Genomic DNA, 27982 nt, shown 5'->3' on the forward strand with positions numbered 1-27982 from the left:
CGAACTGCTAGGTTGGCAGGAGCAGGGAGCGAGCAACGGGAGCTCACCCCGTCGCGGGTATTCGAACCATAGAATCATAGAATCATAGAGTTGGAAGAGGGCCATCAAGTCCAGCCCCCTGCCAAGCAGGAAACACCTTCAGAGCACTCCTGACATATGGTTGTCAAGCCTCTGCTTAAAGACCTCCAAAGAAGGAGACTCCACCACACTCCTTGGTGGCAAATTCCACTGTCGAACAGCTCTTACTATCAGGAAGTTCTTCATAATGTTTAGGTGGAATCTTCTTTCTTGTAGTTTGGATCCATTGCTCCGTGTCCGCTTCTCTGGAGCAGCAGAAAACAACCCTTCTCCCTCCTCTATGTGACATCCTTTTATATATTTGAACATGGCTATCATATCACCCCTTAACCTCCTCTTCTCCAGGCTAAACATGCCCAGCTCCCTTAGCCGTTCCTCATAAGGCATCGTTTCCAGGCCTTTGACCATTTTGGTTGCCCTCCTCTGGACACATTCCAGTTTGTCAGTGTCCTTCTTGAACTGTGGTGCCCAGAACTGGACACAGTACTCCAGGTGAGGTCTGACCAGAGCATAATACAGTGGCACTATTACTTCCCTTGATCTAGATGCTATACTCCTATTGATGCAGCCCAGCATTGCACTGGCTTTTTTAGCTGCCGCGTCACACTGTTGGCTCCTGTCAAGTTTGTGGTCAACCAAGACTCCTAGATCCTATTCACATGTACTGCTCTCAAGCCAGGTGTCACCCATCTTGTATTTGTGCCTCTCATTTTTTTTGCCCAGGTGCAATACTTTACATTTCTCCCTCTTAAAATTCATCTTGTTTGTTTTTGTCCAGTTCTCTAATCTGTCAAGGTCGTTTTGAAGTGTGATCCTGTCCTCTGGGGTGTTAGCCACCCCTCCCAGTTTGGTGTCATCTGCAAATTTGATCAGGATGCCCTTGAGTCCATCATCCAAGTCGTTGATAAAGATGTTGAATAAGACCGGGCCCAAGACAGAACCCTGTGGTACCCCACTAGTCACTCTTCTCCAGGATGAAGAGGAACCATTGATGAGCACCCTTTGGGTTCGGTCAGTCAGCCAGTTACAAATCCACTGAGTGGTAGCATAGTCAAGACCGCATTTTACCAGCTTCTTTACAAGAATATCATGGGGCACCTTGTCAAATGCCTTGCTGAAATCAAGGTAGGCTACATCCACTGCGTTCCCTTCATCTACCAGGCTTGTAATTCTGTCAAAAAACGAGATCAGGTTAGTCTGACATGACTTATTTTTCAGAAATCCATGCTGACTATTGGTGATCACAGCATTCCTTTCTAGGTGCTCACAGACTGTTTGCTTAATGATCTGCTCCAGAATCTTCCCTGGTATTGATGTCAGACTGACTGGGCGGTAATTATTTGGGTCCTCTCTTTTCCCCTTTTTGAAAATAGGGACAACTTGCCGATCAGAAGGTTGGGAACCGCCAACCTTCTGATTGGCAAGTCCTAGGCTCTGTGGTCTTGTACCAAAGACTTGTCTGGACATGTTTGCCAAGGTTAAACTAGTATAACCCCTGTCTACCCCTCCCTTTTTGTGACATGTCAGTGATGTAGCAATGATGTATCAATGATGCTGTATGAACTGTATTCTGGGATATGGTAGGAAAGTTTTAAAAGTCATTGTCACCCCATCCTCGGGGTTCAAAATTCCTCTTTGAACCTGTTGCTCAATAAACTTTGGTCTACAGCTATTTGCTCCGGTTGGTGGCTGGACTCCTTCCTTTATTCCACAGGGACCCGCAGGCTCTGCCCGACGAGCTGGGTGACTGAGCAGCCTTGCACCTAGATTTTTCCGTAACTCGGACCATATGGAGGAACTTAAACGCTTTGGTGGAACAACAGGATAGAAGGCAAAGAATATATACTGCATTGAACAACACTGCATTTCTTTGCTATGAAAGCTGCACAATGGTATCTTTAAATACAGTACATTGAGTTCTTTTTTTTCCTCAATTCAGCCAAACCAACTGAAATTAGAATATTATTTTCTAGGCCACAATTTACAGCAGTAATTAATTCATTGCATATAAATTTATGTCCCGTGTAATATGTTTAAACCAGGCTCCTAGCAAAACAAAATAATTTATACTTAAAAGCTATGGTTTTTATGGAAATTTGAATCCCAGTTATTAACAGCCATTGATCAAGAAACTAATAATAACAACAAAAGCGGATGTATTCTAAGCTGGTATAAATCAGCTGGATAATAAGACTAGCATTATATAATTAAAAATAAAGCCCTGCTATTCCATTTGCAGCCCTACCTATAAAATATAAAGATCTGAAAGAGTTAATGGGCTTCAATAGCTCTTATAATAGGCCAAGCTATTTTTGTGGAAACAATGAACTCTGTTCACCTGCAATTTGATTTTTAAAAATGGAAAGAAAAAAAGTCAATGCCTAAATTTAAATCCCGTCTACAGTCTGGAAAGATTGTTTTGTGAGACCAGTACATTTGTGTCCTTTTAAAAAAAAAAAACATTTCCTGAAGATGACTTTGAGTGAGTGCTGCTGAATTTGCATCCTTAATATAATCAGCCTTTAGGGAGTTCAAGGAAAGATTTTAATATCCATAGAGAAATTGAGTATTATTCAGCTATCTGTTAAAAGTGCACTTCAAGAGCATTTCAATCTGTATGGGATGGTCTTATACAGTGCTATTTTTCTAGAAAAAGAGGTTTTTGAACTCACCCTGAACACCTCCCTTGTTCTCTTAAAATGGCAATAGTACCCACTTGCTTGCCAGAACTGAGTTCCAGTGAGTTGCGGCTGGGAAAAAAGCTCTGGTCCTATACACTCTGATCCAGCTCCCATAATGTTCTGTCCCAGAGACAGGAAACTTATGACTTTCCAGATGTTATTGAACTACAAATCCCATCATACACATACACATACACATACACATACACACACACACACACACACCAGTCAACCTCATTTTTGTGGAGCGGAAACAACTGGATGCAAAACTATTATGTGTGATAGTTCACTTTTTGAAGAATACTGGCTACGTTGCATAGCAACCAGCTTCCAGAACCAACTGGCATTTTCTTATTGATAGTAGTAATTTTATCTATACCCTGCCCATCTGTCTGGGTTGCCCCAGTTTCTTTGGGCGGCTTCCAACACAGGAAAAAGGGAAGAAAATTTAAAGATTTATTGCAATATATCTTCTTTTATTGAAGAATAGACACTAGAATTGTGTTCCATATACCCAAGAAAATGTAAAAATGCTTAGACATAAATACTTACCCTCTATGTTGTTCTTTTCAGTGGTAGCACCCCATATATGGTGCAGCATTTTGTATCTTTTAATAATAATAATAATACAAAATTATATAAAAATAATACTACATACAGAGGTTCTATGTTTAATTATAAGAACATTTCAAATCCTGAACAGTTATTACAAGGAAAAAATGGTTCATCTTATGCACCTCTTTGTCTTTAAACTTTTTCTATCTTCGTTCAAGCATCTTTGGTTGTGCCTCCCTGACCCACATGTAACTTGTTCGTTTATTCATCATCATCATCATCATCATTTATTGTATGAAATAAAAATTGTTTCTTTTCTCTGCTTATAAACACATTTCATGTAGGCGAATAGACGTGCCTTGAAAACCCTTATTTTTGTGAAATTTTGGCTGGCTTTTATTTGTGACACTTCAGTTGGCCTAGTAAAAGTATTACCCTACTTTGGATTTTGGACTTTTTTAGGAGCCAGCACAGCTACCTTTAATTCTTTGTGTAACCTGGAAATATATTTTCATTTTTTTTTATTGGTTTTAATTCATTTTGCTACATCCAACATTAAAACAAGTGAAGAAATAAACATACATAACACATACATACAAAAAAGGAGTACATAAATAATAATAATAATAATAATAATAATAATAATAATAATAATAAGAACAAAAGAAAAAACATCACCTAACATAAAACACCAACTAACTAACTTACATTAACTAAATAACTAAATAACACACAACATTAATTGACTTCCCTTCATCTCGGTTTCAGAATATATTATATGATTTTTTTATCTGCAGTTTCTTTTCCTCAAAAGACTCTTTACGTCACAAGTGTTACGTCACACCTACTGTGATTTTTAGATTTTTTACCTCTTTTTCCATGTATGTCATAAATTTATTCCATTCTTTATTAAACTTTATGTCTTTTTGATTTCTTATTTTCTGTGTCATTTTTGCCAGTTCTAAATAGTCAAATAGTTTGGTTTGCCATTCGTTTATAGTTGGGATTTTGGATGTCTTCCAATTCTGCGCTATTAGAGTTCTGGCAGCCACTGTCGCATACTGGAAATATATTTTCAGATGAAGAGCAAGTAGTAACCTCTACTAGCCTATTAATAATTTTTTACTATCCTTGACCATTAAAGTGACATATTGACAACATAAGGGTCCCTCCAAACAGTCAGTATTTTGCATTTACCCAAAATGGCACCATCAGCACACAAGAAGACAGTAGACTTGCAGGGACCCCAAAGTTGGTAGAAGTACAAAAATTTTTTTTAGGGAAAATACCCTAAGGCTGGGGGGGACCCCAAAACAGCCTTCTGGAATCTGCTCAGTGGTTCCATGGGATGTTTGCTGACAGATGGAATGCAACAACTGGAATCCTGACTGGGTGCTACTCCACACTGCCACATTTTGTTGCAGGCCCCACTTGTCCAATGTGTTAAAGGTAAAGGTGAAGGGACCCCTGACCATTAGGTCCAGTCGTGACCGACTCTGGGGTTGCGGCGCTCATCTCGCTTTATTGGCCGAGGGAGCCGGCATACAACTTCCGGGTCATGTGGCCAGCATGACTAAGCCGCTTCTGGGGAATCAGAGCAGCACACGGAAATGCCATTTACCTTCCCACTGGAGCGGTACCTATTTATCTACTTGCACTTTGATGTGCTTTCGAACTGCTAGGTTGGCAGGAGCAGGGACCGAGCAACGGGAGCTCACCCCATTGCAGGGATTTGAACCGCCAACCTTCTGATCGGCAAGTCCTAGGCTCTGTGGTTTAACCCACAGCGCCACCCACTTTCCTTGCTGTTCTTTAGGACCTCCGTATTTTAAATGTTCACTAAGACTGTCATGGAGCATTATCAGTACAGAATGCAGATGCTGATGAGAAAGTCTACTTACATCTCCATCCACTTCTCTCTCACTCGCTGAATGATCAAACCAAATGGGATTGCTATGCCTCTAGAGCCCCAGCGACCAAGGAGCCAGCAGAGGGAGGTGTCACAATGAAGGGCGTGTCACAAGGACCTCCGCAACCTAGCAACCACCAGCACTCAACTGACACTACTAAGTTTGCTTATCTGGCTTTTAATCCATGTTCAGCCCCAACACATTTTAAAAGGGAATAGGATGTAAATCAGATCACCCAAAGGCCTGGTTAAAAAGGAATGCTTTTGCCTGGTGCCTAAAAGTATATAATAAAGGCGCCAGGCAAACTTTCCTGAGAAGAGCATTCAACAGATTGGGAGTCACTGCAGAGAAGGCCCATCAAAAGGTGAGAAATGGGACTCACAGTACTAGGCTCTGTGGTTTAACCCACAGTGCCACCTGCGTCCAATGTGTTATACGGTGTTAAATACCATTGGTCTAATCATTTAATACAGTTCCATCTTGCTGAAAGGCAGCAGGCTGGGGGCTGGGCTGGTCAGTGCCTGGATGGGAGGTTGTACAGTGCCTTGAGTTCAGTGTTGAGAGAAAGGATGTAAATGTACTAAATTCAGTGGGAAATCAAGTGGCTCACTTTTATTCTTCAGAACATGCAAACTTACAATTCCATCCACTTTGTATAAAAAGCAAGCAATTATTGTTGTTGTTTTCATGTGGCTATTGCCTTGCTATTCATCATCCTGGCCAGTGGTTAGCATCCTGTCTATTTGAGCGGAAACGGATTTCTTTCAGCACATTTTCCTCAGTTTTCAAGCTCTGCAGCATGGATTGAAATGCAAAGCAGGTAAGCTCCCACCCAGCATCAGTTCTAACAGAAACCTATCTACACACACATACAAGCCATACCAGCATAACACAGGACATTTCAAGAGCAGGGAGGTTTGGGATGAGTTGGCTGGTGATCCACTAGATCCTGAGCTGGGTCTCACTGCTTTCGTGAGACAACATTGGATCCAGTCCATGTAACAGCCTAGGGTTGATGCAATTATTGGCCTGGATTGATCCCTAAAATCCTACCCTGTTTTTACCATGGCCACATTGCGTGGCAGGGCTGCAGATGGGGCAAAGTAGGGAAGCTAAGATTGTGCCCTAAACTGGCAAAAGCTAGTGCCTCTGTTAGCATGCTGGGGTTTTGCTGCGGAGACCTGGATTCACATCCCTGTTCAACTGGGAAGTTCAAGAGTCCTTCACTGTCTGAACCCTGCCTTCCTCACCTGGTTATCTTTACGAGGATAAAGTGAGGTGCGTCACAGTCATGTATATCATCTTCAGTTCATGCACTCCATTAGATGACATCTTTGTTCCTCGATGATGCACCTCCCAAGAATCCCCCTCTGCTACATCACTGCCTATCCTACTCTCGTAACTTCGGCTTCTCTGTTTCCCGTCAAAACTTTACATGAGTCAGGGAAACACACAACAACAACAACCATGGCCGGTTTTCAAACTCAGATTAAGTACTTATTTTTATCACAGGCTTGAGCTAATTTCCTTAAACCATCATCACAAAATCACAGTGCTCAGGAGGATACTGTCCTGAACGCAGTCCTTTCTGACAGATGGAAGATTCCTTCCTTACAGCTTGTAAGCTCAAGGCTGACAAGAGACCTTTGGGGAACAATACTATTTCTTTCTAAGGCAGTACCAGCTACAGGTCAATTGTCATACTAACTAAAAACAAACAAAGAAAACAGCCATGTTCCTGTTGCCTTGTCTGGGCTCCTTAATTTTCATCCGAAGGAAGCATACAAGCAATACCGCAAATTAGCAAAACTGCCTATTATTTTTGCAGATGAGCATTTTGACCTCATTCACCGTTGTCCGGCCTTCCTTTGATAGGAATATTTGTGTTCCTTGCTCTCGGCCATTTCCCCTCCTCCCTCAGAGCTCTTAACCATGCATTAAAGAAGAAAACTGGTAACCTTCAGGGATGCAGCTACTTACCTCCTAAACCACAATAATTAATCCCCAGTGGGTAACAAATACTACGCAATTTATTCTTATTTGGCTGCAGCTCGAAGGGACCTGGACTCTGAATTAGCAAACGCTTGGCGTTCAATCTGGAAAGCATATGTTTCCCTTCCATCATTCAATCCATCAAAATGCCAACCAGCTCTGGCTGCCGGCCCCCCTCCCCATCCAAAAGAGGGAAAAAAGAAAAGAAAAGAAAGAAAAGGTCTGGGAATGGCACTTTTTGATATTACTCATTAACATTAATGTCTTGGTATAAAGATATGTTTTATTTGCAGGTAACCAACAGGCTCATGGGCATCTGGGAACACTTTGAATGATTGCCAAAAGTCAGGGAGGAGGAGGGAAGAAAGAAAGAAACGTCGGTCAACTAATGATCAACATCCCCTTTTAATCAGATGAAGCTGTTGCAATGTGTCAATCCTCTAGGGGAACAAGGACCTTTCACCTCACCAAAGCCTGCAGTAGCATTTACCTATCCTTTTGCTTTGTGAGAAGACCAGTGGGTGAGGGCACGTTCGGGCATGCATATGATGCATTGCATGTAGCCGTTGAATCTGATGAGTTTAGACAAAGGGTGTCAGAGTCCAGCACAGGGGGTTGCAAAACTCATCACAGCAAACATGATTTACTGTATTTTTTGCTCTACAGTGGTACCTCGGGTTACATACGCTTCAGGTTACATGCGCTTCAGGTTACACACTCCGCTAACCCAGAAATAGCACCTCGGGTTAAGAACTTTGCTTCAGGATGAGAACAGAAATCGTGCTCCAGCACGGCGGCAGCGGGAGGCCCCATTAGCTAAACTGGTGCTTCAGGTTAAGAACAGTTTCAGGTTAAGAATGGACCTCCAGAACGAATTAAGTACTTAACCCGAGGTACCACTGTATAAGACTCACTTTTTCCCTCCTAAAAAGTAAGGGGAAATGTGTGCGCATCTTATGGGGAGAATGCAGGCTGCGCAGCTATCCCAGAAGCCAGAACAGCAAGAGGGATCGCTGCTTTCGCTGCGCAGTGATCCCTCTTGTTCTGGCTTCTGGGATTCAGAATATTTTTTTTCTTGTTTTCCTCTTCCAAAAACTAGGCGCGTCTTATGGTCTGGTGCGTCTTATAGAGCGAAAAATACGGTAGTTTTAAACCACGGCTGAGTCACACATGAAGGTGCATGAAGGAGTCATCGTCTCCTGGTGACAAAGATGTAAACTGGCTCAAGGTATAGTTCAGCATATGTTCAGAAGTTCCAAAACTTTGCACCAGAGCACAGAGAGGAATTAGGATCATGGCAGCAAGCCTAACCTCAGATTCCATGTCTTGGGAGGTTGTATCCACTGTCTGCAGGGTATCAGATTGTGCAAAGAGAGACTTCACGTGTGCCAGTTGTACAGGCCAAACGTAGCCCTCCGTGTGCTGAACTCATCAATGCATGGAGGTTGGGCCCAAGGGCCCAAAGTATTTTATATTTTGTTTTGTTTTGTTTATATAATGATTAATTTATAAGATGGCTTCTAAGAGGTTTGCAAGCATAAAACCAATTACAAAAAATGAAACACACACAATTCAAACACACAATAGCACTATTTCATAAAAAATGTTAAAAACAAACATCCACAAATGAAAGGTATAATAAAACAAGGGGCATTAAAAAAAAAACAGAACAACAATGAAAACAATTAAAGAGGGAGGTCTGCTTCTTGGCCTCCCTCCTCTCCAGCCTCTGCTTCTGTCTCTGATTCTGAACTGCTCTCTGCCACAGCTACTTCCTGCTCACCAGACCCTTCCAAACTCAGCTTCTGAACGTCTTCCTCCTCCCAGTCTGCTCTGTCTTCCCCCTCTGACCACTCATCATCGTTCCACCACCAATCCCCTAGCTGTGAGCCTTCTTCCCTTGGGGGTTCCCACTGGGGCTTCCCCAGCTGGTGACTCTGTGGCGATCACACAGGGTCCCCGGACATTTCACCGTCTATTGATCCCTGTGCCACCACTTTATTTCTCGCTGCCACCACCCAGGCCCTACCTGGTACAATACTGAGTCCAGTCAGGGTTAAATTGGAACATAAACTTCTGTTTATTTATTGCAGTTTAACAAGTGTGTGGTTTTATAAACAGTATCGGTCCATTACAGTCATGGGTTGCCTATCCAGACCTATAGCTTCCGCTAACTGCTCTCACTCACTAAACCACCTCTCAGATATTTACTTGTCTTCCTACCCGAAAGCTGTACACTGGCTCCCTCGGCCAATAAAGCGAGATGAGCGCCGCAACCCCAAAGTCGGCTGCGACTGGACCTAATGATCAGGGGTCCCTTTACCTTTACCTTGGAACACAGTTGTTTTTTGGCTGCAAAAAAACCCCACCAATCTCTGGGGGCACAGGGAGGCAGGAATACAGCTGCTTTGCAGAGATAAACTGCCTAAAAGCTGCTGCCAGAGGGGTGGGAGTGGTTTACTCATGAGGAGACATGGGGGGAAGCTGCTGCCCAATTTGAAAACCCCAAACAATGGCACCGCTGGTGTGATGGCACGTGCCAACAGAGAGGGCTCTGCATGCCCACTCTGGCACCCGTGCCATAGGTTCACCGCCACTGGACTAGGCCTTCACCCCCTTGTCATTGTCTTTTTCAGCAGCTGTATTTTATCAGTTCCCTGTGTGGAAGCCACAAACACTCCTATGTCCTTCACCAGTGCCTTGCACATTGCCAGAAGGAATTGGTGTTAAATAGCAGCAGTGATGCACTCCTCAAACCCTGACGATACAAGGCAAGTATATTTTTAGATACATGCCAATATTTCTGAACTGGAACACTGAGGTTCATTTGCTCACCCACAGAATGCCAGCTCAGATAGACATTTACAATGGAGAGGGGAGAAGGGGGAAAGGATGTTTCTGAGCAAAGTCTGTTTTAAAGCTCAGGCAGTCCTATGCTAATGACTATGGTCTTTCTGCTGAGCCTGTGGCAACTAAGTAGAGGAAATAATAATGGAGATTGAAAGGCATGCTGAAGTTGACCTTTCATAACCCATCCATTCTTTAGTAGAACATGATAGGTAATGGACACATCTGCTCTCAATACCAAATGCTAACAAGGAACCTGTGACTTTAACGTCTGCAAGGGAAAGCAAAATTTGAAGAAAGGCCAAAAATGAACAGGTATTCACAGAACAGCATCAGGGCATCATTATGAAATGTTAAACAAACACGCATAATCAAGCAATGGGTCCGCTATTGACCCTCCTGAATGACGGCAAATTCTGGATATCATACAGGTGCAGTACCTCTGGGAGACTATGTTTGCCCTGAAAAGCTGCTCCAAAGGTGCAGGCATGGGGGTGGGGGGCTGTAAGAAGAATGAGAAGCTGTCGTTTCCTTCCATTTGCAGAAGGGCAAGCTAGATCCATTCCATAGGATGTGGACTTCTCTCAGTACATAATGTAAGAGGTACACTTGATGTGTGCATGGAGGGTAAGTGGTAGATTCCATAACAGTCCTTTCCCAATTCACCGACCCTGCTCCCCCACATCACATTCTTCAGCCCTATTTTGTTTTTGTCCACGGATCCTGTCTATCTCCTCTATGTGCTCCTCCCAACCCAACCCCACTCCATCCTCCAGAAACACGACTCCTGTTGTGTTGTGTTTTGGGGTATCATTAGATAACCATTTTCATGGGTCATGAGATGAGGGCCAGAAAGTGGATAATTGAAACAAGGAAACTGTAGAATATGAGGCCACCACTTCGCCAAAGCTAAGTGGGTCCGTGTTTTTTCATCACCTGGACGGAAGACCTTCTGGGAACAAAGGCTGGTGACATGTTGGGTCAGCCCTAACATTATCATGTGGCTATGAAATAGGAGTTAAGGGACACAGGTGGTGCTGTGGGTTAAACCACAGAGCCTAAGACTTGCTGATCAGAAGAACGGCGGTTTGAATCCCCGCGACGGGGTGAGCTCCCGTTTTTCGGTCCCTGCTCCTGCCAACCTAGCAGTTCGAAAGCACGTCAAAGTGCAAGTAGATAAATAGGTACCGCTCCGGCAGGAAGGTAAACGGCATTTCCGTGCACTGCTCTGGTTCGCCAGAAGTGGCTTAGTCATGCTGGCCACATGACCCGGAAGCTCTACGCCGGCTCCCTCGGCCAGTAAAGCACCGCAACCCCAGAGTCGTCACGACTGGACCCTAATGGTCAGGGGTCCCTTTACCTTTACCTTATGAAATAGGAGTTAGAGGTGAAGGAGAAATTCAGTTCAGATTTTAATGTGAACCTGCTTAACTCCAAGTTCCCAAAGCATTGCGCAATACACTATCCTTTGAAATTCACTTTTCTCCAAGTTCTGTGATTGAGTTCCCAGAGAATGTGTGCAAAACTGCATATATTAAGAAAGCTTTATTATCCATTGGCAATTCACAACATCCTACCCCTAATCTGTAAAGAACCAGTATTCCTCTTTGCTGCATCTGGAATTGAATCGGCCGGATCCTGCAAAAGCGAGGAGGGTCCTCGACAGTGCAGGTGACAAAATTTTGGGAATTGCTTTGTCTGAAGATACAGATACAGGATACAGAGAAGCATGAGACGTTTGATTTAACATTGTTTCCCTTTCTCAGCTATGTATGTCGATAGATATGCTGCTCTTTCTCCCTCTCTATGCCCCTGGGTGTCTTTATGGAGGGGGAATATATAATGGCACACTCATCTGGATGGCTTTTATTTGGGAACTCTTTATGACAGTGCTGCAACAGCACTGTTTATACTCCACACTTTGTTGTAACTTTCAGGTTATGTTCCTTTTCCTGAAACCATCGAAACTTTATTTTAAGAATAGATTACAGGAAATTTCTTGGGGGAAAAGATCTGTAAATAAGGCAAAACTGCATGGGGAAAAGTGCAAACTTGGAGAAACATGCACTAAACTGCTGAAGAATTTTCATGAGGATTAAAAACAGACATGCAAAGTGATTTTAGGAATGTGGAGAACTGAACGTAAGACTGGAAAAATAAGAAAGTGAGATGAAAATGAAATTGACAGATTTGTCCGTTCCTATTCTAAGTCTCCCGGATCAGACAGCTTCAGCGTGGTTGTTGAGGTCTCTCCAAACCACTAGCCTGTGGTTCCTCAGCACCAAGCCCAAGTTCACGTACATGAGCTCAGGCTTTGTTGGACAACAAAATGATCAGTACACAAAGATCAAGTACCCCAGATCTATTCCAACTGCCTGGCTGGCTCTAGCTAAAAACGCTGAAAACTGTAGCTGAACTAGAAACACTCAAAACTGTGACTCAACTGCACAAGGACCCTGGAGAAGAAGATGGAATTCTTATGGGCTTTTGCAACTCTCATTCCCAAGCATCAAGCTCATGTTGATGCTGCTGTGAGAACCTAGGTGGACACAGGTAAGAGAAGACAACTCCTGCCACATCATCACCAACAACAAAATCTCATTTATCTGGTGGGAAAACATAGGTGGAGGAGAGTTCATCTCCCTTGCCATCTCTGAACTTTGAATTGCACCCCATCATGATGCTTTATAACAGTTCAGAAGTAGACTCTGCCTACAAGGCTGTGTGCATAGATAGTTTTGGGCTAGATTAGTTTTCTTCAATCTGGTGCCTTCCAGCTGCTGTTGAATTCCCAACTTCCATCTGGCTATCATGGCCAATAGATGATAGGAGTTGTAGTCTGAAGTCTGATGAGCACCATGTTGGGGAAGTTTGGGTTAAATGGATTCATGGTATGAATCAGTAGTCCACACTGCTCTATATGTTTCTACACCTTCCACCTCTCCCCATGTAGTTTCAATCTTGTCCAATCTGTAGCAGGCACCGTGAACTATTTGTTCCCCCTTTTCTGTTTGACATCCTCTTAAATATTTGAACACTGTCAACGTTCCCAGTGGTGGTGTGGAAGAGAGTATTAGTTTCCATTATATGGCACAGGACCGAATCTATGTCTCATGTAAGTACCAGCTATTTGTTTTGCTGTAAATGACCATTTAATGAAGAAATATGGCGTTTCACATTTAGCTAACTATAAACAGCAGCCTGCCGGTAACTTAAAACTTTCAAAAGGACAAAGCTGGGAAAGGAAAAAACAGTCTTCAGAAAGTATTTCCTGTGTACCTTCGAGAGTCTTATCAGACCTGCATCTTTCACTCATATTTACTTTTTGTCTTCTTTAAGAACACTTGTGGAACTGACAAAGCCATCAATAAGAGCACACATGAAAGGAGGGATGAAAAATAAGCTGTCTAAAGAGCACTACACGGCAGGAAACTTATTAGCATTTATTGCATGGTTTCAGGTTACAAGTGGCTGCTTTGAAAGAATAGGATTTATATGAGTGGTGTATGTCAGAGCACTACAGAAGTTAGGCTAGGGATATCTGCTGAGAATACCTTCTGCAAAAATCTTCTGGATAGCTAGAAAGGTAGTATAACCTTGCTAAACTATATCACTTTTAAGAAGAGTTCCGTCACCTCTCTAAAAGCTGTTTTTAAGACTCCGGTGCAAGGAAACACCATGGAATCTGCGCCATTCACATTGAGAGGAATGCTAGTCTTTATCCCATCTGAAGATTGCAGCGATGCACCCTACATCCCAGTCCTTGCAAAAAAAACCCAAAAAAACGCAACAACAACCACAGAACACCCCTACATCTCACAAAGAGGACCACAGCTTTCCAAAAGTGTCTTGGCACAATTGGAAGGGTTCTGAGCTAGGTTTCTGGCCAAGTCACAAACCTCACTCCCACATCAATAGAATCAGATTGCTACTGAAGTGAAGTTGGGGGGGGGATTTGTGAACATCTTCTTTGTTTCCCCACTTGCAGTTCCAAAAAGACATGGATTTGCTGCAGCTCCTAAGCAGAGCGCTCAATTAACTGAGGTTGAATTGGCGGGTTTTTCATTCTCTCTGGATATATACAAGGTCATCACCTAAGCTTCAGTGAAACACTATGGGCCACCCCATAATTTGTTTATAATTACTTCATACTCCTTGTGTATATCGCTCCATAACGTATGCAAAGCATTTGCTGCTAAAAGGTTAGCTTGGCTCACAGGGAGTCTTATATGTGCTTGCATATGAAACGTTAAACATTTGAAAACTTCCCTATAGAGGGCTGCCTTCAGATGTCTTCTAAAGGTTGTACAGTTACTTATCTCCTTGGCTCGGAGGTGGCATAACTCCATAGCCCCCCAGCATTCCTCCAATGAAAATAAGGAAGTCCTAAAGAAAAGCAGGACATTCCAGGATCTCATCAGAAACTGGGACAGCTTCTGTAAATCCAGGGCTGTCCCTGGAAAATAAGGACGCTTGGAGGGTCTGCTGTGATGCTTAGTCCTAGTAAACTCTGACCAGGGAGATCTGCCCCTTTAAAATCTGGTTGGGCCCATAGCCAATGGCTCCTCTTGTGAGGTCCGGAGCCAACATGCCCCCTGAAATCGATCTCTCTTTCTCGGGGCTCACCTGCTCCTTAACCCCCTCGAAACAACACCCCACCATTTCTTCTACCTCTTTATGTTGAAAGCCAGCAGTGTGTTGTATAGCACTTCATCCTGAGGCCTGTCTTGTTCATCTCGTGATGCTTTAATCCTCAAAGACATGGATTAAAAGCCATATAAGCAAACTTGGTAATGTCAGTTGAGAGTAGTGTCAGTTGAGTGCTGGTGGTTGCTAGGTTGCAGAGGTCCTTGTGACACGCCCATCATTGTGACACCTCCCTCTGCTGGCTCCTTGGTCACTAGGGCTCTAGAGGCATAGCCATCTCCTTTGGTTTGACCATTCAGTGAGAGAGAAAGTGGATGGAGATGTAAGTAGACTTTCGCATCAGCATCTGCATTCTGTGTTGGTAATGGTCCGTGATCATCAGTCTTGGGGAACATTTAAAAAGCAGGACATTCCAGGATCACATCAGAAACTGGGACAGCTTCTGTAAATCTGGGACTGTCCCTGGGAGATAGGGGCACTTGGGGGGCCTGTTACCTGGCCTTTGACACCAGAGAGTTGTATTTTCAAGACTCGCCCTGTTAACACCCAATGCCCTTTTGTGTTGGGGGGGGTGTTATTGGGTTGTTTTTGTTTTTATTATGTATTTTGTATTTTTATATTGTGATCTTATCCTGTGAACTGCCATGAAACCAGTGGGTATAGGGCGGTATAGAAAATTAATTAATAACAACAATAATTTTATGTGGTTGTAACCTGCCCTGGGACCTGCTGGTGAAGGAAGGTAATAAAATGAATAAATACCCAAGGGGTGATTTCTGGTTTTCCACTGTTCAGCAATATAAGACCAAAGAGGCAGAGAGGTAGATTAGATAGCTAATGCTAAGTAGGTGCAGGAACAACGGAAGCTTGAATATAAAGGGATAAATTTCAGTCTACATTCTTGTAAGAAGCGGAACATGGATTAAAAGCCATATAAGCAAACTTGGTAGTGTCAGTTGAGTAGTGTCAGTTGAGTGCTGGTGGTTGCTAGGTTGCAGAGGTCCTTGTGACACGCCCTTCATTGTGACACCTCCCTCTGCTGGCTCCTTGGTCACTAGGGCTCTAGAGGCATTGCGATCTCCTTTGGTTTGATCATTCAGCGAGTGAGAGAGAAAGTGGATGGAGATGTAAGCAGACTTTCTCATCAGCATCTGCATTCTGTGCTGCTAATGCTCCATGAGAGTCTTAGGGAACATTTAAAATAGGGGGTCCTCATGAGAAGAGAAGACTCCCTGGAAAAGACCCTGATGTTGGGAAAGATGGAGGGCACAAGGAGAAGGGGACGACAGAGGACGAGATGGTTGGACAGTGTTCTCGAAGCTACCTGCATGAGTTTGACCAAACTGCGCGAGGCAGTGGAAGACAGGAGTGCCTGGCGTGCTCTGGTCCATGGGGTCACGAAGAGTCGGACACGACTAAATGACTAAACAACAACAACAAGGAAAAGCAGGACATTCTGGGATCAAATCAGACACTGGGACAGCTTCTGTAAATCTGGGACTGTCCCTGAGAAATAGGGGCATTTGGAGGGTCTGCAGAAGTGTAAGAGTATACATACTTTATGTAGGAAAGTGTGCAATCATGTAGTTTTGTCCACTCAGACTGAAGCCTTTTGCTCTGTTGTGACTGGTATAAATGTACCAAAGAAAGGTCAATGGCCCGGGGGGCGGGGGAGGGAGCTATTTTCCAAAGCCACTGGGATACTTTCTGTCAGTTTGCCTAATTAAGTATTACAGTATTTAAGTTACAAAATTGTAGATTATTTTTACAGGTGCCATTTTAAATAGAATATGAAATTTCTTGACATTACATCAGCCAAACCCGCAAAGCCCAGCTGCACTCGGTCTTGCACATGTGATGCACATGGCTGAAATCTTGTACTATGACATCATGGGCTACAAAAGCACACATAATATAAATAGACGATGTAATAGTCGAGAAAGCGCTGCAGAACTGGCTTCTCCTTAAAGCTGCCCATGAGAGATCTAACAGGAACATGGAAATGTAAACTCTTAAAAGAGTTCAGATGGAGAATCCAAAGAAAGGTCATTCATAAGAGCAGGTGGAGGTCATATGAGCAGTGCTACATTGCCCTCCAGTGGGCAATGACTGTCTATATAACTAGTGATCAATGCAAAACAGTTGTGAAGCTAAACTACTCCGACAGCTGTAGAGAGAGGGGGGTAGAGAGAATTGTTCACAATGGCAATATGCTAAAGACGTCAGATCAATTAAGTAGCACCTCTCTTTATTAGATTGGTGTTCTCTGTGCAAATCAGCAAAATATTTACAGAGGTGACTTTTGGAAGAGTTTTTAAAGTATAATATTATTCAGTTATTTCATTGTTATGGTCTTCCAACAGACAGTGGCCACATTATTGCTGTTGCAAAGACACGGACAACTTTTAGAAACTATTTTTAAAAGCACCTTTGCGTCAGTTGTGCATTCCTTGAACTAAGAGACTTGTTTTGATGCTGGTTTTTTCAGTGCAAATTCCTTTCCTTTTCGCATTTAAACATGTCTAACCTCCAGATTCTGGAAGAGGGGTAAATGTCAAGGAATATGGAAATCCAAACTGTCTGGAATTATTAGGTTCAGGACTATTCGTTTCACAATTTGGAACCTCTAACAGGCAACAACACCATGTGTCTGGAACCGAAGTCTCCAAATGTTGGCGGTTCCACTGCATAATTTCTGAAATCTCAAAAATAGGTTGAAATATGTAATTGAGTGGTTAATGCACCAGCTTTCTTCATTTGATTCTTGTAGAATGTGCAGCTGTCTAAGGGAAATGCTTGATCCTTCAGAACTAGCAGTGTAGGTTTGAAATATGGAAAATGTAACTCATGTGTAAACAATTAAAAACATAACTTTGTGCTAACGAGGGGGTATGGATTGGCGACCAAAGCACTAAAGCTGAGTGACCTGCACTCTGGAGTCATGGACTGTAACTATACACACAAGCCACACTCCCAAGGTCAGTCCCGTGTCTCTAAGTAAACTGTAGGCATCACAAACATGGAGCTTCAGCTAGGTTTCTCTCTCTCTCTCTCTCTCTCTCTCTCTCTCTCTCTCTCTCTCTCTCTCCACACACACACACATGGTAGAATTCTAAGCTGCCACCATCCTTCTTTCATTTTGTCTTTACAAGTGTTTTGCCACTGTCAGAGGAAATAAAAAGGGCAAAGGGGTTTAGTGGCTATGGGGCTCAATGCAGTCTTTACAAAAACACACAAATAATGGATAGAATTCACTGCCGCAAGATGTGGCAATGGCTGGCTTAGATGGCATTTAAAGCCAGGTAACTTTGTGGAGGGATACGGGTGGCGCTGTGGGTTAAACCACAGAGCCTAGGACTTGCCAATCAGAAGGCTGGCAATTCGAATCCCCACTACGGGGTGAGCTCCCGTTGCTCGGTCCCTGCTCCTGCCAACCTAGCAGTTCGAAAGCACCTCAAAGTGCAAGTAGATAAACGGCATTTCCGTGCGCTGCTCTGGTTCGCCAGAAGGGGCTTAGTCATGCTGGCCACATGACCCGGAAGCAGTACACCGGCTCCCTCGGCCAATAAAACGAGATGAGCGCCACAACCCCAGAGTCGGCCACGACTGGACCTAATGGTCAGGGGTCCCTTTACCTTTACCTTTAACTCTGTGGAGGTTAGATGCATCATTGGCTGTTTGTAATGATGGCTGCCTGTCTCCTTCAGATACATTATTCTCTGAAGGCTGCTTCGTGTTACACACACATATATGCACACAAGATAAAACCAGGCTGAAAATTTCCTCTGCATCAACCCTCCTCCCCATTTTCTCATCAATTAACAACCAGAGAGAGAACATTTTGTGGAAATTCTTATGATGGGGTGTGTACATTACTTTCAAGGTGACTGAGGGATTATGCCAGTGCCCTGTCTTTTATTATACAAATTGTTTCTCCAGTGGTTGGCATTCTGCAGCCTTCTCAGATGTGCGAAAGCCTCATGACATCCCCAGCTGGGCTTTCCTATGAGTGAGGGAAAGTTGGGAAGTTATCTAAGTTTTTTTTTTAAAAGGTAAAGGACCCCTGGGCGGTTAAGTCCAGTCAAAGGCGACTATGGGGTTGCGGCGCTCATCTCGCTTTCAGGCTGAGGGAGCCAGCGTTTGTCCACAGACAGCTCCCTGGGTCATGTGGCCAGCATGACTAAACTGCTTCTGGCACAAGAGAACACCATGACAGAAACCAGAGCCCACAGAAATACCATTTGCCTTCCTGCCACAGTGATACTTATTTATCTGCTTGCACTGGCATGCTTTCAACCTGCTAGGTGGGCAGGAACTGGGACAGAGCAACGGGAGCTCACTCTGTCACCGAGATTAGAACTGCGACCTTCTGATCGGCAAGCCCAAGAGGCTCAGTGGTTTAGACCAAGTGCCACCCGTGTCCCTAGAGAAGTTATCTACTGTTCTCCTGACAGAAGTTTATTGGTTGTCCCCATGAGGTATTTGTTTGCTTGTTTGTTAAGGAAAAGGAGGAATTTCCCTTAAAAACAAAATCAGTGAGTGCACCAATCTCAGGTGTATGGTAGTCAGGGTCACCCAGGGCCATAGTGTGGGGCAGCATGGGGGCCAAAGCCCTGGGCACAAAAAAATTAGGGGGCAAATTTTAGGTGCCCCCATGCAGGGATCCCCATCCTGCCTTGCTTGCTGCCGGGGGTCTCTGAACCCCAGAGCCTGGCCTGGCTTTGCCCCTGTGTCCCCAGTCCCCAGCCCCCTCACTGAATGGCTACCTGCAGTGTCGGGGAGATTTGCCCTCCAACAGCTTGGCTCCAGTGGCCAGTGCTAAGCTCCATGAACCCTCAACACTATGTGCAGCTAGCAGCATTGATGGCAAAGGCTGGCATGGTGGGGTCTGTTGTCCTCTGCCCACTATGCACACAAACCCTGGGCACTAAAAAAGGACGCAATGCCCTGTTGCCACCAGCTTCTTGCACTTCCGTTAAAGCCCTGGGGGAAGAGGTGATGGTGTTTCCAGACCAGGAAGTGCAGGCAGCCAGCGAAGCAGCAGAGCACTGGAGAAATATTAATGGAAATGCACCACCCTTTGCCACCTCACAATGATTAGCTGCTGTCCCTTCTTCATATTTAGCTGAATGTGGCTTTAGTGCTGTAAATGATTTGCTACTGAAGAAAATAAATCAACTGGATATCACTAAATGAGGAGACTTGGGACTGAAGCTGACTAAATTGGTGCCTAATACAAAATCTCTCTGCAGCAGGCATGAAGCACAAGGGTCTCACTAACTTTATTCTACTTATCTTGAGGTGAGCTCGAAATGTATTCTGAATTTGTTAGATACCTTTATTTTATGATATAGCAATTAAAATGACCAAAGTAGGAATATTTGCATCCCAAAACGAAGTCGGAACCGGTTGAGATGTAAGCCTGCAAAGAAGGCGTTACTTCCTATTTTATCACTAACAAGCCTTTTGACCCCCGTGCTCTCAGCTTTTTTTCCACGTACAGCTAAAAACATACCTGTTTATCTGAACTTAGAAAGAGGTGGCCGGGGCCACTGTTATATTACTTCTGCTTACTGGAATGTACCGGTTTTGTTGTTTTATTGCAGATTTAATACGAGTGTTATAAATGTTTTATTCTGTTATTATGCTGGAATTCTATGCGTGTCGCCCTGGGCTCCTTGGGGAAGGGTGGGGTAAAAATGCAACATACCAATGAGTACGTATATTAAATGTTTTGCAGCCTCGTTCAGCTGCACCACGCAAGGCAACAGTTGTGTCTCTCAGCATCCTTGCAGGTACATTGTGGTGTCTCATCCTTGCTCTGTAAACATGTGGGTATCCTAGGTGACCTATTGAGTCGCTTTGCACAGTCCATTCGGCCACGCTGAGAACGGAACGTGTTGAAAATCTGCTCTTTCTACAGGATTTCACTCCAGGGACTTCTTTTTTTTTTTTTTAATAACTTCAAATCAGAAAAATCAAAGCTTTAACAAACGAAAATAAAATGCAGGGGATATGACCCCCACCGTGGCCTGAAACCAAAGCAAATGTTTGCAGGAACTCCTGAGAAATGAAACTGCTGAGCTCACAACATTCTAATTATAACATTCGATTTTTTTTTTTTTTTTGGAAAGGTTCATAAAAGGGGTAGAAGTTGTGGAAGTGAACACACACAAAGGCTTTGCCTTAGGAAAGCTGACTGAGGAAGGAATGCCGAATGCCCCCGAGGAATTTGGACTAGAATTCTACAACGTAAAAGAAATCTACTTGCGGGGTTGGGGGGGCGGAGTGGGAGCTACTTAAAAGCCAGATGGAGAGATCATAACTGAAATTCATTCTGGTTAAATATAAACAAGCCGGGGGGGTAGTTGGGGGGCGGCAGCAGAGGCTCGTGTGGTCACACAGGGACGTAAAAGCCTCATATATAGTGTATGCAATAAGCCGAAAAGAGAGCTTTTAAAATATAACTAGGACTGGGAATTGCAATTTTTTTAAAAAAATAGGCAGTAGCTAGTTAAAATGAGTAATTAGAGGGGCAAAGGGAAGTAATGAACATTAAACGTCAGCTGACCATAGAATGGCGACAGGGATATATAGAGAAAACTAGCTACTTAAAAAGAATGTTTCTTAGAATGATGGAGTTGGGAAAATAGCTCAAATCTAGTTATCACGAATACCAAGGGAAATATTCATGTTCCATCCCGCTCCAGTATAAGGATCTGGCCCATATGATTGTTCCCTTATAAATAGCTATTTTCAGAGCTCAAGGATGTTTCCTTACTTTAAAAAAAAAATGAAGGCAACCACCAAAATGATGGTAAGCAAAAAATTATTATTATTATTTTGTCACACTCTTTCGACTTTCCCTGAATGATGAGAAGATGAGAGAGAAAACACTATAGGGTTTGGTTACCTTTAGATGATGGCAGTTCATGATTCTAAATGTATATTGTACCAGTGTTTTATGTGTTTGATTTCAATTCCACCTTAGAATCTTAAGGGAAGTTACGTGCAAAATTCATAAAATGTGCATTGAATATATAAAACTTCCATTGAGACTGCTGAGATGTCATCAACAGCCATCAACCATAGTGGGGCTTGCTACCTTGACCTGCACAATTACAGGAGTCCTGCGAGTCCAATTTATCCAGTTTATTAGATTATCCCCATATTGTGTAAATTCAAATTTACAGGGGCATAGCATCAAGGCTGGTGTTGTTCGCGGGTCACGTCATATGGACTACGCAAATTTGATGGGAATGCAAGCAGCTACAAACACTCAGTAAAGACCTATGTGGAGAATCCCAAAGTCACTTGGGAGCTGGTGGTGGGTGGAGCCATAACCCAAGGTGGGCGGAGTCTGCAGCACTGTAGAAAGGTAAAAGGTAAGGGATGGTTATGTTGAGTCAAAGGCGACTATGGGGTTGCGCCACGCATCTCACTTTCAGGCCGAGGGAGCTGGCGTTTGTCCACAGACAACTTTCCAGATCATTTGGCCAGCATCAGTAAACCGCTTCTGGTGCAACGGGACACCGTGACAGAAGTCAGAGCACACAGAAACGCCATTTACCTTCCCGTTGCAGCAGTATCTATTTATTTACTTGCACTTTGTGCTTTCGGACTGCTAGGTTGGCAGGAGCTGGGACAGAGCAATGGGAGCTCACCCCATCGCAGGGATTCAAACCGCCGACCTTCTGATCAGCAAGCCTAAGAGGCTCAGTGGTTTAGGGTGTGAGTGGTGATCCTGAAAGAGATAGAAAGAGATCCTAAGAGCAGGGCAGAGAGTAGAAGGTAGAAAGAGAGAGAGGGAGGGAGGGAGAAAGAGAGAGGGGGGAGGGAGAGGGAGGGAGGGTATTCTGCTCTACATCTTTCCCCTACTCTCCCCATTTCTATCTCTATGCGCACACCCCAACACATCAGCTGGTTAGCTCCGTTGGTTAGAGCATGGTGCTGATAAGGTTGCAGGTTCAATCCCAGCTGCATATTCCTGCATTGCAGGGGGTTGGACTGGATGACCCCCAGGGTCCCTTCTACCTCTATGATTCTATGAACACACACCTCCTTCACTGCCAAGCATTCCTTTAAGGGACAAAGAAGGAGTGTTTGAGAGAAGCAACAGAGGGTCCTCCTTTGCTCTCTCGGAAGCAGCTTCTGAGGTGCCATTTCATTTCCTTTGACGTCCTTTTCTTCCTCAGCTCTGCCCCAGTATTTTCCATATCACCCACCCCCTTGAGAGTGACACATGTCCATCACATTCCCATCACTCCCAGGGAAACCAGTTATATTTGCACCCAAAGCACACACAGGGAAGGAGCCCCATGCACAAGCTGTGGGTGGCCAGATAACCTACAGTGGTACCTCAGGTTAAGTACTTAATTTGTTCCGGAGGTCCGTTCTTAACCTGAAACTGTTCTTAACCTGAAGCACCACTTTAGCTAATGGGGCCTCCTGCAGCTGCCGCGCCGCCGCGCAATTTCTGTTCTCATCCTGAAGCAAAGTTCTTAACCCGAGGTACTATTTCTGGGTTAGCGGAGTCTGTAACCTGAAGCATCTGTAACCTGAAGCGTCTGTAACCCGATGTACCACTGTATGTTTAAAAGTTTAAATATCTATATTAGGGGTACAGAGGCAGTTCTGCAGCCCTCAGACTGGTTCATAAAGGGATCTGCAGGACAGTGAATTCTGAAGCAGAATCATGACTCTATCCAGGTCAGGGGTCAGGAACGAATCCTGTTAGTGAGGAGAGAGTTTACTGGCCTCTCCAGCAAAAAGAGCTGGGAAAGAATCTATACAGGCATTTTGTTGTTTAGTCGTTTAGTCATGTCTGACTCTTCGTGACCACATGGACCAGAGCACGCCAGGCACTCCTGTCTTCCGCTGCTTCCCGCACTTTGGTCAAACTCTTGTTGGTAGCTTTGAGAACACTGTCCAACCATCTCGTCCTCTGTCATCCCCTTCTCCTTGTGCCCTCCATCTTTCCCAACATCAGGGTCTTTTCTAGGGAGTCTTCTCTTCTCATGAAGACCTCCCTATTGTAAATGTTCCCTAAAACTGTCAGAGAGCATTATCAGCACAAAATGCAGATGCTGATGAGAAAGTCTACTTACATCTCCATCCACTTTCTCTCTCACTTGCTGAATGGTTAAACCAAAGAGATGGCTATGCCTCTAGAGCCCTAGTGACCAAGGAGCCAGCAGAGGGAGGTGTCACAATGAAGGGCGTGTCACAAGGACCTCCGCAACCTAGCAACCACCAGCACTCAACTGACACTGCTCTCAACTGACACTACTAAGTTTGCTTATATGGCTTCTAATCCATGTTCCGCTTTTTACAAGTATGTAAAATGAAATTTATTCCTTTATATTCAAGCTTCCGTTGTTCCTGCACCTACTTAGCATTAGCTATCTAATCTACCTCTCTGCCTCTTTGGTCCTATATTGCTGAACAGTGGAAAACCAGAAATTTTATCCCTCTCCTTCACTAGCAGGTCCAGGGCAAGTTACAGCCATCTAAAATTGTTGTTGTTGTTAATTAAATATGTATACCACCCTATACCCACTGGTTTCAGGGCAGTTCACAGGATAAGATCACAATATAAAAATACAAAATACATAATAAAAACAAAAACATCCCAATAACACCCCCCCCCCCAACGCAAAAGGGCATTGGGTGTCAACAGGTCCTCTGTTGTCCCCTTCTCCTTTTGCCCTCAATCTTTCCCAACATCAGGGTCTTTTCCAGGGAGTCTTCTCTTCTCTTCTCATGAGGTGGCCAAACTATTGGAGCCTCAGCTTCACGATCTGTCCTTCCAATGAGCACTCAGGGCTGATTTCCCTCAGAATGGATAGGTTTGATCTTCTTGCAGTCCATGGGACTCTCAAGAGTCTCCTCCAGCACCATAATTCAAAAACATCAATTCTTCGGCGATCAGCCTTCTTTATGGTCCAGCTCTCACTTCCATACATTACTACAGGGAAAACCATAGCTTTACCTATACGGACCTTTGTTGGCAAGGTGATGTCTCTGCTTTTTAAGATGCTGCCTAGGTTTGTCATCGCTTTTCTCCCAAGAAGCAGGCATCTTTTAATTTCATTACTGCTGTCACCATCTGCAGTGATCATATCTACAATATTTGCTTGGCGACGAAGAACGGCATTAACATTAAAATGCAACGTTTTTTTTTAGATATTTAGAACACAAAATCAACAACCAATAAAATAATTAAAGTCAATGTGAAAAAGTGTCCACAGCATCATAATAAAATACCCGCAACACTAAAAAAAAAATTCATTTCTTAGTCCTCTAGCTGCTGTAATTAAGGAATGAGGCCACAGGTTGCCTGCCTGAGAAGGGAAGGAAAGGATGGATGCAAGCATTCTATAAACAGAGACTCAACTACAAAGTTCCTGATAGCACAAATTCTCAAACAACTGAGTTCCCGGGCTACAATATCCAGCAGAATAAAATTCTCTTTGTAAAACCAGCCTTTACAACCCTCAAGCCTTGTCCTGTTACGTTCTGGAATTGTGGTTGTATGAGAAACCTTTTAAGAAGTTTTTAAAGGTGCTTCACACAATTATTTTTTTAACGGACATTTAAAAAGATTGCTTAAAACAGTCATTAATCAGGGCTATAGCTAAAACATCTCAGAAATGGAATATCACTTAACAAGCCAGCAATTAGCAGATTAACAGTTCTGTTGCTTTTGAATGTTTTCCCATTCTATGACCTAAGAAAATACCAATGCGCTCTCAGAAAAACACTCGGCTGCTCAAGAAAGAGGATTGTGGACTTTCGCAGCAAAATCAAGCTCTGCAAGAAGTCACAGTGCATTTAGCAGCACAGAGCTAAAATGCATTTGATGTTCTGTCCCTATCAATTTGGAAGGAATGCTATGGCAAGGGTTCCCTATCGATGGAGACAGCAGATGAGAAGGCACGAGGCTGGAAAAGCTCCAGTGTTTAAGCACAGTATATAGTACTTAAGCAACTGGTACCTGGATACAGCAGAACAAAGGAAATACAATGTCAATCTTATGCAAACCTTTCCCCCCACTTTGGTTTAACACAAGAGTGAAACCGGTGGAATGTACAGGTGCCATTGTCCAACCAGCTCCAAAACACTTCAAGACCTCGATATTTTCATTCTGTTTAATTCGTTGGTGTGTCCCCCCCCCTTTAACTACCACTGAAAATGAGAGGGGAAGTGTGATCAGCCATAATAAAAAGTTGGGCAAGAATGGTCAAAGGTCAAATGCAATATATTGGTCACTTGTCTCCTTCAATCACAATCAGCAGTGCCTCTTCTCAGCCCAAATTCTTCCCATCATTGGAAGGAGAGCACAAGGATATTGAAATAATAATGAAAAAAGCTGTACAGCTATTGTCTTCATCCTTTCCAATGTAAATGGAAATTGTCCGTAAAATTGTTTTCTTCTTTTATCCAAAAAGCTGACTTGATGGTCTAGGCATCATGTCTGAATATCTTTTATAGCTGTAATGTAACCTCGCAAAAACGAGGTTTCTTAGAATTCATTCTCTGCAAAACATTGCATTAATAAGTGGGGTTTTTTTTAAGGTCTACTTTTAAGAATGTTTTTTTTTTAATGTTCACTTTTCAAATCCAAATATGTAACCTCAAAATCCTGAATGTAAATTAACTGGATACAGCCAGCACAAAAAAAAAGAAAGGAAAAGGAAAAGTCTACTTTAGTTGATGAACTTATTTTGGTTATGAGAAATGCAGCCAGAAAAAACTAACAAGGGGAAATTAGCTTAGAGTTCTTCCATCTTGGTAATTTTCAGGTGAGAACGTTTGCTGAGCCAAAGTCTACTTAGCTCAAAGCAAATGAAGATACTGTGAAGTGGAAGGCTCAGGGTTTTGTTTTGATCATGAATCAAATTTTTGCCTTCTTTCTTGCTAGAAATTCCCCATGACTTTGAGTCCAAAGGACATCAGTCCAAGACTGTGTATACACTAGACCAGGGGTCAGCAACCTTTTTCAGCCGGGGGGCCGGTCCACCATCCCTCAAACCATGTGGTGGGCTGGACTATATTTTGAAGAAAAAAATGAACGAATTCCTATACCCCACAAATAACCCAGAGATGCATTTTAAATAAAAGCACACATTCTACTCATGTAAAAACACCAGGCAGGCCCCAGAAATAACCCAGAGATGCATTTTAAATCAAAGGACACATTCTACTTATGTAAAAACATGCTGATTCCCGGACCATCTGTGGGCCGGATTGAGAAGGCAATTGGGCCGCATCTGGCCCACGGGCCTTAGGTTGCCTACCCCTGCATTAGACCTTTAAAGCACATTCTTTCCCTCAAAGAATTCTGGGCAGTGTAGTTTGCTAAGTTGCTGTGAATTGTAACACTGTGAGGGGTAAGCTACAGTGCCCAGAATTCTTTGAGGGAAAGGAAGAAACCCATTTTCAAAAGTTTCTCATAAAACTAAAATACCAGCATTTCTAACAAAGAATGTGTTTGGAACATAACAGGACAAGCCCTGCAGGCCTTTTGAATGAGAAGTTCATTCTGTTGGATAATTGTAGTCAAGGAACTCAATTGTTTTTGAATTTGTGCTATGCTTTGTTTAAATACTGAAGACCAAGCAAGCTTCTTTCTTTTGTCTGTATTCCATGAGAAACTCTGAATATTCAAATGGATAAAAAATTCTGTGGTCTTTTATTTTTTTAAAAAAAAATATGGTCCACACACAAACAAACACATACGTTCCAGCTTGTTCATATGAATAGTTATTTATAATAAGTCAATTGGCATATACAGATTAGAGAACTGATCATGAAAGGCTTTCCTGGACGGGGGCTTTCAAAGTGCCCTTGAAAGCACAATGGGAGAGAGAGGCCATGCCAAACTTCTCCGGTGATGGGATTCCATAGCCATGGTGCCACTGCAGAAAAGACCCTGTCCGTGGTGCTTGGGTAATAGGTCTGGTTTGAAGAGAAAGCAGAAAACAGAGCCTTAGTGGAGCAATGCTGACTTTTGACACTAGATGCCACTGTTTGTTGTTCGTGTTTGTGTTATGCTCTGTAATGCTCTGTCTCAGCCAGAAGCTCCTTGTTTTGCCATTGAGAGAGGTGAAGCTGGACCTGCAACATAACATTGCCATGTGACATTCTTCTCTTGTTCAGAGTCTTAACCAGCTACTCTATTCCATCCCATCCCCTCTAGCTTTCCAGTTGTCCCCTACCCAAAAGACCTCTGCAAACATTCCTAATCCACAGACCTCACATTGCATTTTG

General features: G+C 43.4%; 3 long non-coding RNA genes across 3 annotated transcripts; 2 read left to right on the forward strand and 1 right to left on the reverse strand.

The window, feature by feature from the left end:
• The first annotated feature begins 5826 nt into the window (after positions 1-5826).
• Positions 5827-6953, forward strand: LOC310759897. The gene is made up of 2 exons (XR_014546622.1): positions 5827-6044; positions 6737-6953. It is a non-coding gene; the product is annotated as an uncharacterized lncRNA (long non-coding RNA).
• An 8805-nt stretch (positions 6954-15758) lies between these two features.
• On the forward strand, positions 15759-20479 carry LOC310759900. The gene is made up of 3 exons (XR_014546625.1): positions 15759-15837; positions 19836-20011; positions 20451-20479. It is a non-coding gene; the product is annotated as an uncharacterized lncRNA (long non-coding RNA).
• Positions 20480-21086: 607 nt separating this feature from the next.
• Positions 21087-23851, reverse strand: LOC310760116. Its single transcript, XR_014546786.1, has 3 exons — positions 23818-23851; positions 22375-22454; positions 21087-21576 (listed from the first exon to the last, which is right to left on the reverse strand). It is a non-coding gene; the product is annotated as an uncharacterized lncRNA (long non-coding RNA).
• Between the last annotated feature and the right edge of the window lie 4131 nt (positions 23852-27982).

The sequence above is a fragment of the Podarcis filfolensis genome (genome assembly GCF_964270895.1).
Source record: "Podarcis filfolensis genome assembly, chromosome: 3".
In the NCBI taxonomy this organism is placed as follows: domain Eukaryota; kingdom Metazoa; phylum Chordata; class Lepidosauria; order Squamata; family Lacertidae; genus Podarcis; species Podarcis filfolensis.